Here is a 13,287-nt window from a genome sequence, read left to right as displayed (position 1 = left end):
TAAAAAATAACAAAGTAGAAGCAAGAACTATAGAAACCTTGGTAGCAAAAATCGCATGCTAAACTGATAACATTTTAAACTTATATCGACATTCCTTCTGGCGAAGATGTTGCTTAGTCTAGAAGTGTAGAGATGCTATTAAGAGTATTTTAATCACAGGGACATATCACTAAGTTAGACTTACTGCTATTAGTCCCTCCAGTGAATACCAACTGAAGGGAAGAGTCCCCTTTTTTGCCTGCCAGAGGAGGAGAAAAGATGGGTTGGGTAAAGAGAGAGGACAGAGGAGTAAGGAGAAGAGAGGTGAGATATAGCAGTAGAGTCTTGAGATGAGGGGAGTTTTGCTGTTTGCTAGGAATTCGCAGCCCCAATGGGGTGTTATTTTTAAGGATTGGAATGTTCCCCTATTCCTATATATTTGGACCATGGTTCCCAGGTCTTCTCAAACTGAGCTGAGGTGTCTAGTATAGAGCTTACTAGTTTCTCCTGAGCCATTATCCATGACACTTTCCTTTTTGCCGCTATGAGAGAGACTGTTGGCTTCTTCCATGCTTTAGCTAGGGTGATTTTTGCACCCAGAAAAATAAAAAATATTAATTTTTGAGATGATTTTGAGATCCCCGATATGGGGTGGTTGAGAAGAGCTGTTAGAGGAGACCCCAGGAATGGTCTTGCCTGTTACTTTGGATATGGTGTAAAATATTTTTTGCCAAAAGTTCCTGATTTTAGGGCATTCCCACCATACATGTATCATGGAACCTTTCATGTGACATCCGCGAAAGCAGAGAGGGGAAACCGAGGAATGCATCATAGAGAGCCGGGAGGGGGTTAAGTACCATCTGGTGATTACCTTTAGGCTAGCCTCAATCAGGGAAATATTATAAATTCCCTTGAAGGATCGGAAGAAGGTCGTGTGCCAGTGATCTAGGTCCCATGTGTCTTGTAAATCCCTCTCCCACGCCAACATGAACGTTGCTTTCCTATCTGTAGCAGCAAGCGAAGAGTAGATTAAGGAGATGCCCCCCTCTGCTCCAGGAGTCCCCCACACCATATTTCGTATGGGGTGAATTTCGGAGGTTCTGGTTTCTCAACCCAGGCTGATTGAAGAAAATGTGATATTTGAAAGAATCTGAACCGCTCCGAATTGGGGAGATTCAGATGTTTTACACAGTGGTTGAGGGAAATCGGCCCCGCAGCCGTAAAATAGTTCCCGATCCGGTACATTCCCCTGACCAGCCACCACTGAAATGCTTTTATGTCCATTCCAGGGGGGAAAGCGGGGTTTCGATACAAGTGTGATAGGGGTTTGCTTTGCGACACCAGAGAGGGGTTCCTTCTAAGAGTGTCCCATATCGTCAGAGATTGTGATAGGGCGGGAGACAAAATTGAGGGCCTAGCCTTTGGTGAGCACCAGAGGAGGAAGTCAATTGTATAAGTTGGCACCGCCTGTCTCTCCATTTCTACCCAATCAGGTCTGGCTGTTTTGGCGTAAATCATCGATATCTGTGCTAGTCTAGCCGCTTGGTAGTACCAAAAGAGATTTGGGAGTCACAATCCTCCCCTATTTCTTTGATCGAATAGGGAGTGTCTCGGGAGACGGTGCCCCTTCGAACCCCAAATAAATTTTACCACCTTGTTTTGGAGTGCCGAGAGGTGATCCTTCCGTATGGCAATCGGAAGTGCTCTGAAAATATATAGTAGTCGCGGTAGCAGAGTCATTTTTACAGAGTTTATTTTACCTAACCAGGAAATGTGGTGCGGTGACCATTGTTTGAGGTCGCATTCTAATTTTTTGTATATGGGAGGATAATTAGCTTGGTATAGCTGTTCAAATTTAGGGGTGAGGTTGACTCCAAGGTATCCTATGCTGGACTTGCTCCATGAAAAGCGGAATGCGTCTTGCAGCCGAGACACCAGAGCAGACGGGAGGGACACATTAAGAGCTTGTAACTTGGAGTAGTTAACACATAATCCAGAGACCTGTGCAAAGTCTTCTAGGAGCTTACATAGGATCGGCAGTGAGGTTATTGGTGACGTGAGGTAAAGAATGAGGTCATCGGCGAACAGGCCGCATTTATGTGTAGCTGGCCCACAACGCACCCCCGCTATGTCCGGATTAGTGCGTATAGCAATTGCTAATGATTCAATCGCTATCGCAAAAATAAGTGGCAATAGCGGGCAGCCCTGGCGGGTCCCCCTTGCTATTTTAATAGGATCAGAGAGTTGTCCTTGAAGTTTAATTCTAGCTTCAGGGCAGGAGTATAGGGAATGAAGTAAACCTGAGAACCGAGGGCCAAAGCCCCATTTTTTTATGATTGAAAATAGGTAGGACCAAGAGACAGAGTCGAACGCTTTTTGTAGGTCTAGAGACAATAACATCCCCTGTTGGGCCCCACTGCCATCCCAACCCGATTGCAGGATGGAGACCACATCCACCGTTCTTCTGATTTGGTCAGGACCTTGCCTTCCAGGGATAAACCCCACTTGGTCTTTGTGAATGTAGGATCCAATAAAGGAGGCCAAACGGTCTGCCATAATTTTAGTCATTATCTTCAGATCGTTATTGATCAGGGATATGGGTCTGTAGTTGGATACTTCTCCTTGGTCTTTGTCTGGCTTTGGAATCACGGATATGAAAGCAGCGTTCATTTGCAGGTCCAGAGGCTCTCCCTTGGTTTTGAAGTTAATGAATTTAGCAAGATAAGGCGCTATGGTGTTTGCAAAAGTCTTATAGTATGGAACGGAAAAGCCATCTGGACCCGGAGCCGAACGCCTCTTTAGGTTTTTAATTACCGCTAGAACTTCTGCGATGGAAACTGGGGCTTCGAGTCTGTCTCTGTGTTCCTCCGAAAGGGTAGGAATCGGGAGATCATCAAGGAATTTAGACAGAGATTGGGGGCTATTAACCTTATGTTCGCTATATAGATCTGCGTAGAAGCCATGGAAAGCTTCCATAACTTTCAGAGGGTTTGTGGTGTGGGGTTGGCCCGCTATTTTGATTTTAGGAAAGGTATAGGAAAGAGGGCGCGGTGTGAGACGGGACGCCAGGAGAGATCCAGCCCTGTCTTTCTGATAGTAATATTTCGCTCCTAACCAAGATAAACTTTTTTCAGCCTTAGCTGTAAGAGCTAAGTTTAGTTCTAGGCGCGCCGCATCCAGTCGGGATACTGGTACTACAGCAGGGTTTCTCTTGTGCTCCGCACACAAGTTTCGAAAGTTCTTTTCTAGTTTGACTATGTCTATCCCGTGTTCTTTTTTAATTTTGGCTGCTATTTGTATTAATTTCCCTCTTATTGTGGCCTTATGGGCTGCCCATAGTGTTTCTGCGGAGACGTCTGCAGTGTCATTTTGATTAAAGTATTCAGTGATGGCCTTTTCAATTTCTACTTTCCAGGCGGGGTCAGAAAGGATATTTTCTTTTAGTCTCCAAAGGTTGTATTTGTGGATTGGGGTTTGGTTATTTAACAGAACACTTAACAAGGAGTGATCAGACCAGACCGTATTAATAATTTGTGATCTTTGGGCTGCCGGGATCAAGCTATTTGAGACTAGCAGATGGTCTAGACGGGCATAGGATTGGTGGGCGTGGGAATAATGAGTGTAATCCTTTTTGGTGGGATTTAACTCCCTCCAAATATCTGTGAGTCCTTGTGCATGTAACAACTTAGCTATTTTCAAACTGGTTTTAGTTGGACGGATGTTTTGGGCGTTGTGGGGTTTAGATCGGTCTAAGCCCTGGTCAAAGGCTACGTTAGAGTCGCCCCCAAAAATTATGGAGCCTTCTAGCATTGGACCAAGCGTCTTAAACATTGAGCTAAAAAATTTTTGCTGTCCTGTGTTAGGGGCATAGTAAGATACCAGGGAATAAAGTCTGCCCTCTACGGATCCCTTAACTAGGATATACCTACCCTCTGGGTCTCGCTGTACCTTATGTAGTGTGAATCTGCAATTTTTAGAGATAAGGATAGCGACCCCTCTGGTCTTGTCTTCCGCATTAGCTAAATAAAATAATGGAAACTGAGGGTGGAGGAAGTTAGGTTTGTACCGGATCGGGAAGTGGGTTTCTTGGAGAAACAAAAGATCAATCTTGCGGGATTTCATAATGTCTAGTACTTTCCTTCGTTTAGAAGGTGAATTCAGCCCCTGGGTATTATGTGTGGCCACCCTCAATAGGGAGGTTAAATTGTCAGTGACAGCCATGGAGCAGAAGTAGAGGACTAGCCCCCCATCCCTCAGCGCTTACCTGATCCAGTTGGTGGGTGGGAACCAGAGATAGAACCGCGAGAATATCCCTGCTCGTTTTATTGGAAGGGTGGGACTTTCCCAGCAGGCAGCAAACTATAAGAGAATAAATTGTTAGCAAGGAGAGTAGAGGAGAGAAGAGAGGAGGAGGGGAAGAAGGGTAAATCAAGTCCCCGCGGGACTTGAGTGAGCAGTGATGGCTAAGAAGCACATCACCCCTCACAGTAGTGGATGAGTCCATACCCTGCAAGCAGGGCAGACTCATAACCCAAGAGACCGGCATCACCTGGTCCTTGGGATTAGTGGAGGTGCAGCTTAACTCCCGCGACCTCGGCGCACCTTAACACGAAAAAGAACAATAAAACTACTTGTCGGAGCACGTCCGAACTGGGGATCCGAAGGGGACCCCGTGAACCCTTTGTCCCACCGTCTACCCCTCCCACCCAGGATATGGTTCCGAGTGGGAGGGGAAGACTGCCTAGGCTGAGACCCAGGCTAAATAGAACTCTTTTCTGCTACTAAAGCACTACATTAGGAAGTGTCATGGAATATTACCTTGTTACACTATGCCATGGACATCTGGATCTAAAAGTAGAGTAGAGGGTAAGAACAGCAGATTAAAGTAATATAAGCTAACCACCTGAGGATCATGTCGGCTCACAGTGAAGTACATAAACCTGAGCAAGTCCCGGAAGGGATACCCCCACGGGACTGCTCTGTATCAGAGAGTTGAGCGTATGGTATTCTTACTAAGAGAGGGTAAGGAGAGACAGGGTGGGAGAAGAAAGGGGGGCCAGATGTCCCCTCCCCCCCCCCCAAAGAGAACTTCCAATGCTGACCATCTAGTATTGAGATACTTAATGACTCTACTCCCTCTCTATTGGGGTAGAGGAAAAACAGGGGCTATCTCCCAAACCCTCACCCGGAGCCCTAATTGCGTTTGGAGGAAAAAAGATCTCAGATGAAAGTCCAAAATGAAAAAGCAGACAAATTAATAATAAAAAAAAAAGAAAAAAAAAAAGAATTTTTGAGCAACTGAGTTCGTGTGGGTACCCGAAGGAGAAAAAAAAAGAGATACAGGACAGTCATTCAACCATCTTCTTGACTCGTGGACTCATGGAGGTCTGGCTTCTTTGGAGCGTTTGTATTTAGGTTTTTCCCACAGGGGCTGCAAGGGGCTTGCAGGAGATGGGCGTTTGTAGGCCCCAACCGTCGAATTGTTGAAGTCCTTAGCTGACTCTTGAGAGATGAGACAGAGGTCTAACAGGATCTGTACTCCTTCTGGGAGGCTGCGGAAAGAGTGAGTTTTACCTCTGTGATCAAACTTGAGCGCAAATGGAAAGGCCCATTTGTATTTAATTTCGTGTTGCGCCAACACAGCCAGTAGGGGCTTCAGTGCCCTCCTTTTTTGTATTGTGTTAGGTGATATATCTGCAAAGACTTGTATGGCATGACCTCTGCACGTGAGGGGCTGTTGGTATCTGCACTTTTTCATCACTTCTTCCTTAACCGAGAAGTAATGTGGCTTGACCACAATATCTCTGGGGAGGGCATCTTTCCTCGGGGGTCCTAATGTCCTGTGAGCGCGATCAATTTCCAACTTATGTGGAGGAATGTCAGGGATAAGTTGTTTAATGAAGTCTTGAACCAAAGTCATGGAGTCGGTTATAGATTCTGGGAGTCCTCTCAGTCTAAAGTTTTCCCTTCTGGACCTGTTTTCAAGGTCATCGATGCGTGAGAGAGCAATGTCCAGTTGATCCTGCAGGACCTATATGTGGTTAGAGTTCTGTCTAGTTTTGGATATGGTCTGGTCAAGTTTATCTTCAATAGCCTCCATTCTGGAGCCCAGGGCCTGGAAGTCCTCCCTGATATCGTCAGTTATTTTGGCTGCTGTTTGAGCCAGACCTCTATCCAGCATGGCTGATAACTGGTAGAAGAGGTCAGGGGCGGGAGGATAGTGTGGGCTGGATTGATCGCCATCTCAGGCCCTGTTGTAATGTGAGGGGAGGGAGGCTGCGATGGGCGTGTCAAGGGCTGTCAAGGGCTGTTCCGTGAACTGTGCCATTAGTGGAGGGTTACTCACTGGGGTCCCGGAGGGGAGAGAGCGGGTCACTGCGGCATAGGAGAGTTTGTCTCCTGGGCTCTCTGCTGCTGTCTGTGTATTCTGCAGCATGGCGCCCGCCATCTTGGATTCGGCCCGCTCCGCCGAGTCTCTGAATAGCGGATCTAGGTCCCTCCTGTATGATCCGACCGGCATAGGTTCGTTCCCCAGCACTTCCTATCAGGTTGTAGGTGGGAGATGTGGTCTCCGGGGTCCCGGTTCCCCCGCTATGTGCGCCGGGTGGTCAGGGCAGTGCGGAGCTCCGGGCTTAAGCTGCCATCTTGGAGGAGTCCGCGCATGCACCCCCTATTTTTAGATTATATTTAGAGCTCTAAGTTGCTTTATCTTTGGCAAATAAATATAAATGGCTTTGCTTGGATTGGAGTTGTTGCATGAAGGGCAAGTATAAGATAAGATTTTTAAAAACCCAGTTTAACTGATGTTCCACAAGTTAGATTACCATATTTATGAAAATAATCACTTATTGTGATAGTTATATGTATGTGTGTATTTCTGAAAAATTGAATGATTTCATTATTTTGGATTGCATTGTAAAATTATCAGATTATACTGATTTTTTTTGATATCTCAAAGTTTATTTTTTCTACTGATACGTTTGAGAAAGTTTTTTGGGACACACACATAACATATTGTCACTTTTTCTGGAAAAAAAAGTTTGGTTTACTAGTGCAGATTGAAGGGTTAGTTAGTCCTTTTAAAATGTATGCTAATTTTTGGTAGATTTTGATAGATGATGGAAACTTAAATCAGAATGTATGTATTTATTTATTTATTTCAGGTACTTACAGTATAAAGCACCATCAATTTACACAGCACTTTACATATATTTCTATATTGTACATTCACATCATATTCTGCCCTCAAATAGCTTACAATCAAAGGTTCCCTAACTCAGATTCATACATACACATACTAGGGGCAATTTAGACAGGAGCCAATTAACCCACCAGCATGTCTTTGGAGTGTGGGAGGAAACCAGAGTGCCCAGTAGAAAACCCACCTAGGCACAAGGAGAACACGCAAACTCCAGGCAGGTAGTGCCATGATCGGGATTTAAACCAACAACCCTAATGCTGCCAGGTGGAAGTGCTAACTATTAATCTCAGAAAATTCAAAAACACAGGCTGGTGTCTGTCAGCAGTAGGAAGTTCACTGAGCTGTGCATGTGCAATAATGATGTGACTCTCATACCCATTGACAGATTGACACCATCACATCCTGATCATTCAAGTGGACGAACAGAAAGAAGACCAAGAGAAGATGGATGCATCTGGGACCAGTGGGAGTGCTGACAGCACAGTGCTGGATGGCATCATTTGACAGCCAGGTAAGTCAGCTATAATGTGCTATTCCGTGCCTACTAGCACATTATGACATAAAGCTCCTGGGGGACCAATTAGTAAATACCCTGGTGCTGAATAAGTGATGGATGACATTTCTGTTTTTTGAAACACAGCAAGTCTTGCATTTCATCCTTTTTGGAGCTTTGCACTTGAATTTGGAAAGAAAGCTTTAAAGCAGCTTTAAATGCCCATTCTGTCTCTCGTGCCTGTGATCGCACATGGCCGCCCGCCATCGCGACCGCTGGCCAAGCGCATCGGCTCCCCAGTCCTGCAGCACACACGTGCCTGCTCTAGCTGTTTAAAGTGGGAGAGAGCTGACCTGCCACAGTAGAATGATGGTGGCAGGTCAGCTAGTGGTTAATGTGAGATCTGGGGTCAAAAAGACCTCAGATCTTACATTTACACTTAAATGAAATAAATAAAAAATTTCCCCTTTAAGGCTGTTGGGCGGAAGTTACGTTTGACATCACCTCTGTCATCCAACGTCACTGAGTTGAGTGGGGGCCATCATTCCCTCACTCGACTCACAGCCTCTGAGGTTTAAGGATTGGATTGTCACCACCACTACCGGGTCTGGTAAAATACGGAGACGTCTGAAGGGTCATGGGCACCTCTCCCACCGCTGATAAAAGCAATCTTGCTGTGGCAATCTTGCGCCATTTCAGAAAATACTGGGGTTATGGCAGCTATCTGCTGCCATAACCCCGGTATTCTATGTCAAAGTACCAATGTACAATGACGGCGGTTTGTGATAAATGGTTAAACAGGTAGGAGAGAGAGATTTTATTGAAATCAGCACTTTTCCACAGACGGAAAGCCTTGATGTGTTTCATGGACTAAGTCATAAGGTTTCTGCACATATTCCATTTGCAGCTTGGCAAAGTTGGAGGACCAGTGAGAAATGAGTGGCATTGCCGACCAGTCTGTTAGCAGCAGCAACAAAAGTTTGCACAGTATATTAGCATCTAAACTTTGTTACTATAATTGTTTTTAAGATTAAGCATGCAATGTTGAAAAATAAGTATGCATTTGAGAATATGTTGTTTTTAGTGATAGGTGAATCTTTTTTTTTTCTTCCATATTTTTATTGAAGATTTTCATGGAAATTACATTATACAATTGGACATTGTATGTCGTGCAACGACATTTTGGTTAGTCAATACAATGTAAACTATTCAACTTGTGATTACAACACATATATCAAATCATCAACTTGGGTTGGTTATAACTTTTATTAAACATATAGCTATTGTAGCTTCTAAGTTACCGGAGATGTTATTCTCATTTGCGTAGTTTGACCTCTTCACTAGAGTCGCACCCCAAATGGGATCATTAGTGCCACAGGAGTGAAGAGGCCCTGAGTTTTATAAGTTTAAATTGATAGATATGTGCTAGTTAGAACTAGCTGTTGCATACAACTTGTTTCTCTTGTCTACATAAAGGTATTGCTCGGTCAAGAAGAAGGGGTATGTATTAATGTTTAGGTTAGTGGTGTGCGCATTGCGAAGTCCAGTTAGTCCATGGGTGCCAGTTCTTGTTTGTTTTCGTCACCTGGCCAGTGTGCGTAGCCATTATGGATTCGTAGCTGTAGTGAAGGGATACTAAGTCTTTGACTTGAGTTATTGTCAGGGGATTATCAGACTTCCAATGTCTGGTTATGTTGAGTCTTGCTGCCAGGAGGATATGAGTGATCACTGTCCTGAATGGGTATGGGATTGATTCAATATTTAGGTTGAGTATCGCCAGTGCTGGGGAGGGGTGGATTTTAATTTGGGTTATGTTCGAGATTAAATTGAAAATTTTCTCCCAGTAATTGTGTAATTTAGTGCACGTCCAGAATACATGGAGTGCGTCGCTAGGAGAAGAGTGACATCTCCAGCATATATTGGGAGTTCTTGGATTAAAGATTGTAATTCTGGCTGGGGTGATATACCAGCGTAATGTGATTTTCTGTGTGAGTTCCCATAAGGCCGCACAATTAGTGGCCTTGTATATAGATTTGAGGGCGAGTTGCCATTGGTCTTCCGTGTAAGACTGAGCTAGGTCATTTTCCCATTTTTTGTGGGGTTTTAGTTTGATGAAGGTACGTTTGTTGTGGAGAATGTTGTAGAAGTAGGATATACCTCTAGTTTTAGTGGCTGTGTTGATGAGATATTCCCAGGTTTTAGGGTGAATGTTGTAGGGGGGGAGGGTTAGAGTATTGAGGTAGTGGTGTAGACGTATGTAAGTGAATTTATCAGATGCAGTTAGATTGAATTCGGCTTGAAGTTGTGCGAATGATTTAATGTGGTTATTATGTAGTAAATCTTGTATGAGAAGTATACCTTTGGCGGTCCAAGATGATAGGGAAATTTCTGGTAATGTGTGATTTAGGGATTCCAAGGGGATGCAACTTAGAGATGTGTCTGGATTGGAGGTGAGTAGAGTTACTGATTTTTTCCATGCTAGTGCTGAAGCTCTCATGGTCGGGGGAAACGCTTTTGGTATAATGGTTCCCAGTGGGATACTAAGTATCCAAGTTCTCAAGTTGGGTTGAGATAATGAGGAGCTTTCAATTTGTCCCCAAAGAGTTGTGGGTTGTGTTTGGAACCAGGCAGGCATTTGAGCTAGTAGTGTTGCTAAGTAATAATCTTCAAAGTCTATAGATCCTGTTCCACCGACTAGTTTGTGTTTTACTAAGTTGTGATGGGCACTCCTCGGTTTTTTCCCGTTCCATAAATATTTGTTGAATAAAGTTTTGAGAGATTTGAAGAAGGTGGTTGGCAAGGGTATAGGTAGGGTTCTAAAATGATAGAGTATTTGGGGAAGGCAAATCATCTTAAATGCAGCAAGTCTGCCCGACCACGAGAGCTCGTGTTTTGCTATTTGTTGTGAAGTAGATTGAATTTGTTGTAAGAGTGGTATGTAGTTGCATGGGTATATTTTCTTAGTTTCCCTCGGGAGTTGGATGCCCAAGTATGATATGTCGGTTTCTGCCCATTTGAATGGGTATTGTAGTTGTAGGAGGTGTTTCATGGTGGTGTTTATGTTTATGTCTAGTATGAATGATTTGGTCGCGTTAACCTTGTAATAGGAGATCGTGCTAAACCATGTGAGCAGTTTTTGTACTTCAGCCAGGGAAACAGTCGGGTTTGTAAGGATTAGAATTACATCGTCCGCGAATAGACTGATTTTGTGGTGTGAGAGGCCTATACGCATACCTGAAATGTTAGGATGGGATCGTACGTGCTCCGCCAGGGGTTCCATAAGCATGTTAAATATTAGAGGGGAGAGGGGACAGCCCTGGCGTGTGCCGTTTGTGATGGGGAATGGACGTGAGAGCATGCCTTCTGTGAAGACTTGGGCCTCAGGGTTGGAATACAATGCTAGGATGGCTGATAGGATCTGTCCCTGGAATCCAAATTTGCGTAGGACTGCTTCTAAGTAAGTCCAATGTACTCTATCGAACGCCTTCTCTGCATCCAGGGAAAGAAGCAGAGAAGGCGTTCCAGTGGATTCAGCGTGGTGAATGAGGTCAAGCATTCTTCTGGTGGCATCTGAGGATTGTCTGCCCTTGGTAAAACCAGTCTGATCTTGGTGTATGATAGTTGGCATGATCTCGTTTAGTCTGTTGGCTATGGTTTTGGAATAGATTTTTAGGTCTAGGTTGAGTAGAGAGATAGGGCGAAAATTTTGGGGGGCATCCGACTGTTTCCCTGGTTTAGGTATGGTTATTACTAGCGCTTTTAAGTATTCATTCGAGAAGCTAGCAGAGGAGGCAGCGTGGTTAAAGAGATCAGTAAGGTGTGGGATTAGTTGATTGGAGAACAATTTGTAGTATTCCCCTGTTATCCCGTCTGGGCCTGGTGCTTTGCCACTAGGCAATGAGTCAATAGTAGCCTTGATTTCCAGGTCTGTGAATGGAGCATTCAAGGTGGTCAGTTGGTCTAAAGTAAGTTTGGGTAGATTGATTTTAGTGAGGAATTTATCAATGTCTTCTGGTGTGGGTTGGGGGGTTTGGTGGTCATGTTTTAAGTTGTATAGGTCTTCATAGCAGGTACTAAAAGCATCTGCAATGTCTTGGGGGTTGGTCAGTGGAGTGTTAGTGTGGGGGTGTTTAAGTAGTGTAATTCTAGTTTTATTGCGTCTTCCTTTGAGTCGTTGGGCTAATTTCTTTCCTGCTTTGTTGGAGGTAGAGTAGGAAGATGCTTTAAATTTCCTTTGAAGGAATTCGTATGAGTGAAGGAGAAGGGTTTTCAGTTCCTGTCTTAGGGACAATAGTTGGTTTGTGAGTGGGTTTTGAGGGTCACATTTGTGTTTCTTTTCTAGGTCCGCTATTTGGGCTATTAGTGTATCTATACGCTGCGTCCTCTGTCGCTTATGATGAGAGCACAATTTAATGAGCATTCCCCTCATGTACGCTTTATGAGCGCTCCACACCACGGCAGGGTCGGGTACCGACCCCTTGTTCAGCAAGAAAAATTCTGAAATGTGTTCTGAAATTTCTGGGGTGTATTTAGCATTCTGAATTATGGAGTTGTTTAGTCTCCATAGAAAAGTGTTACGTTGGAGGTTGTGATCTTGGATGGTAATTGAGGTGGGGGCGTGGTCCGACCATGCCGTGGTGTGGATTACAGAATGAGATATTTTTTGTAGGATATATTTATCAGATAGAAACAAATCAATTCTGGAGTAGGAGCGATGCCTGGGGGAAAAAAAGGTAAAGTCACGTTCGGCGCCATGGTGACAGCGCCAGACATCATACAATTCGTGAGATTGGATAAACGCTTTTAGAGGCGATTCGCATCTCTTTGCTGAAGAGGTTGAGTCCAGGGACACATCTGGGACCAGGTTGAAGTCCCCACACACAATAGTGTGGCCTTTTTGGATGGGTTTTAATGTGCGGATAAGCTTACGTAGGAATCTCATTTGTTGAGAGTTCGGAGCGTACAGGTTGATGATGGTGTAGGTTGCTTTATTAATGGTGCAGATTAGGATGATGAAACGACCTTCGGGGTCTGGGAGTACATCTAGGAGTTGGAAGTCTATGGTATCTTTGATGGCGATCATGACTCCTCTGGACTTGGTAGAATGGGTTGCGTGAAATACGTTTGGAAAGTGGTGATTGTTACACAGAGGGGTGTTGGGAGCTAGTAGGTGGGTGTCTTGGACGCAGATGATATCACTCTGGAGGTCCTTAACGGTTTTCCATAGTGAGTGGCGTTTGGCTGGATGATTAAGCCCATTAACGTTGAGTGAAAGGATATTAAACGGCATCTTGTGAGTGTGGGCTTAGTGTATGCTTAAAATAACACTTACAGTTAGGCGGTCTCGTGGGGAGTTGGTCTTTTTTCTTTTTCCAGGCGATGTGATGAATAGACTGCGGTACGGAAGTCCGTGATTCAGTGCGGCTTGGTTCCGTATGGAGGAACGAAGAGTGTTGCTTCTGGCTGGCCAGGGGTCGAGGCTAGGATGGACTAGTAGACTGCAAATAGAGCAATACGTTAGGTGTCAAGGTAGTTATAACCAGTTAGGGATCATGTATGTTTTGGGTAGCGTTGAAACTTGTGAAAAGGGTCTGTGATGTGACCTAGTGATTTA

This window comes from Aquarana catesbeiana, linkage group LG09, assembly GCF_042186555.1.
Source record: "Aquarana catesbeiana isolate 2022-GZ linkage group LG09, ASM4218655v1, whole genome shotgun sequence".
In the NCBI taxonomy this organism is placed as follows: domain Eukaryota; kingdom Metazoa; phylum Chordata; class Amphibia; order Anura; family Ranidae; genus Aquarana; species Aquarana catesbeiana.
Note: the sequence above shows the minus strand (reverse complement) of the source record.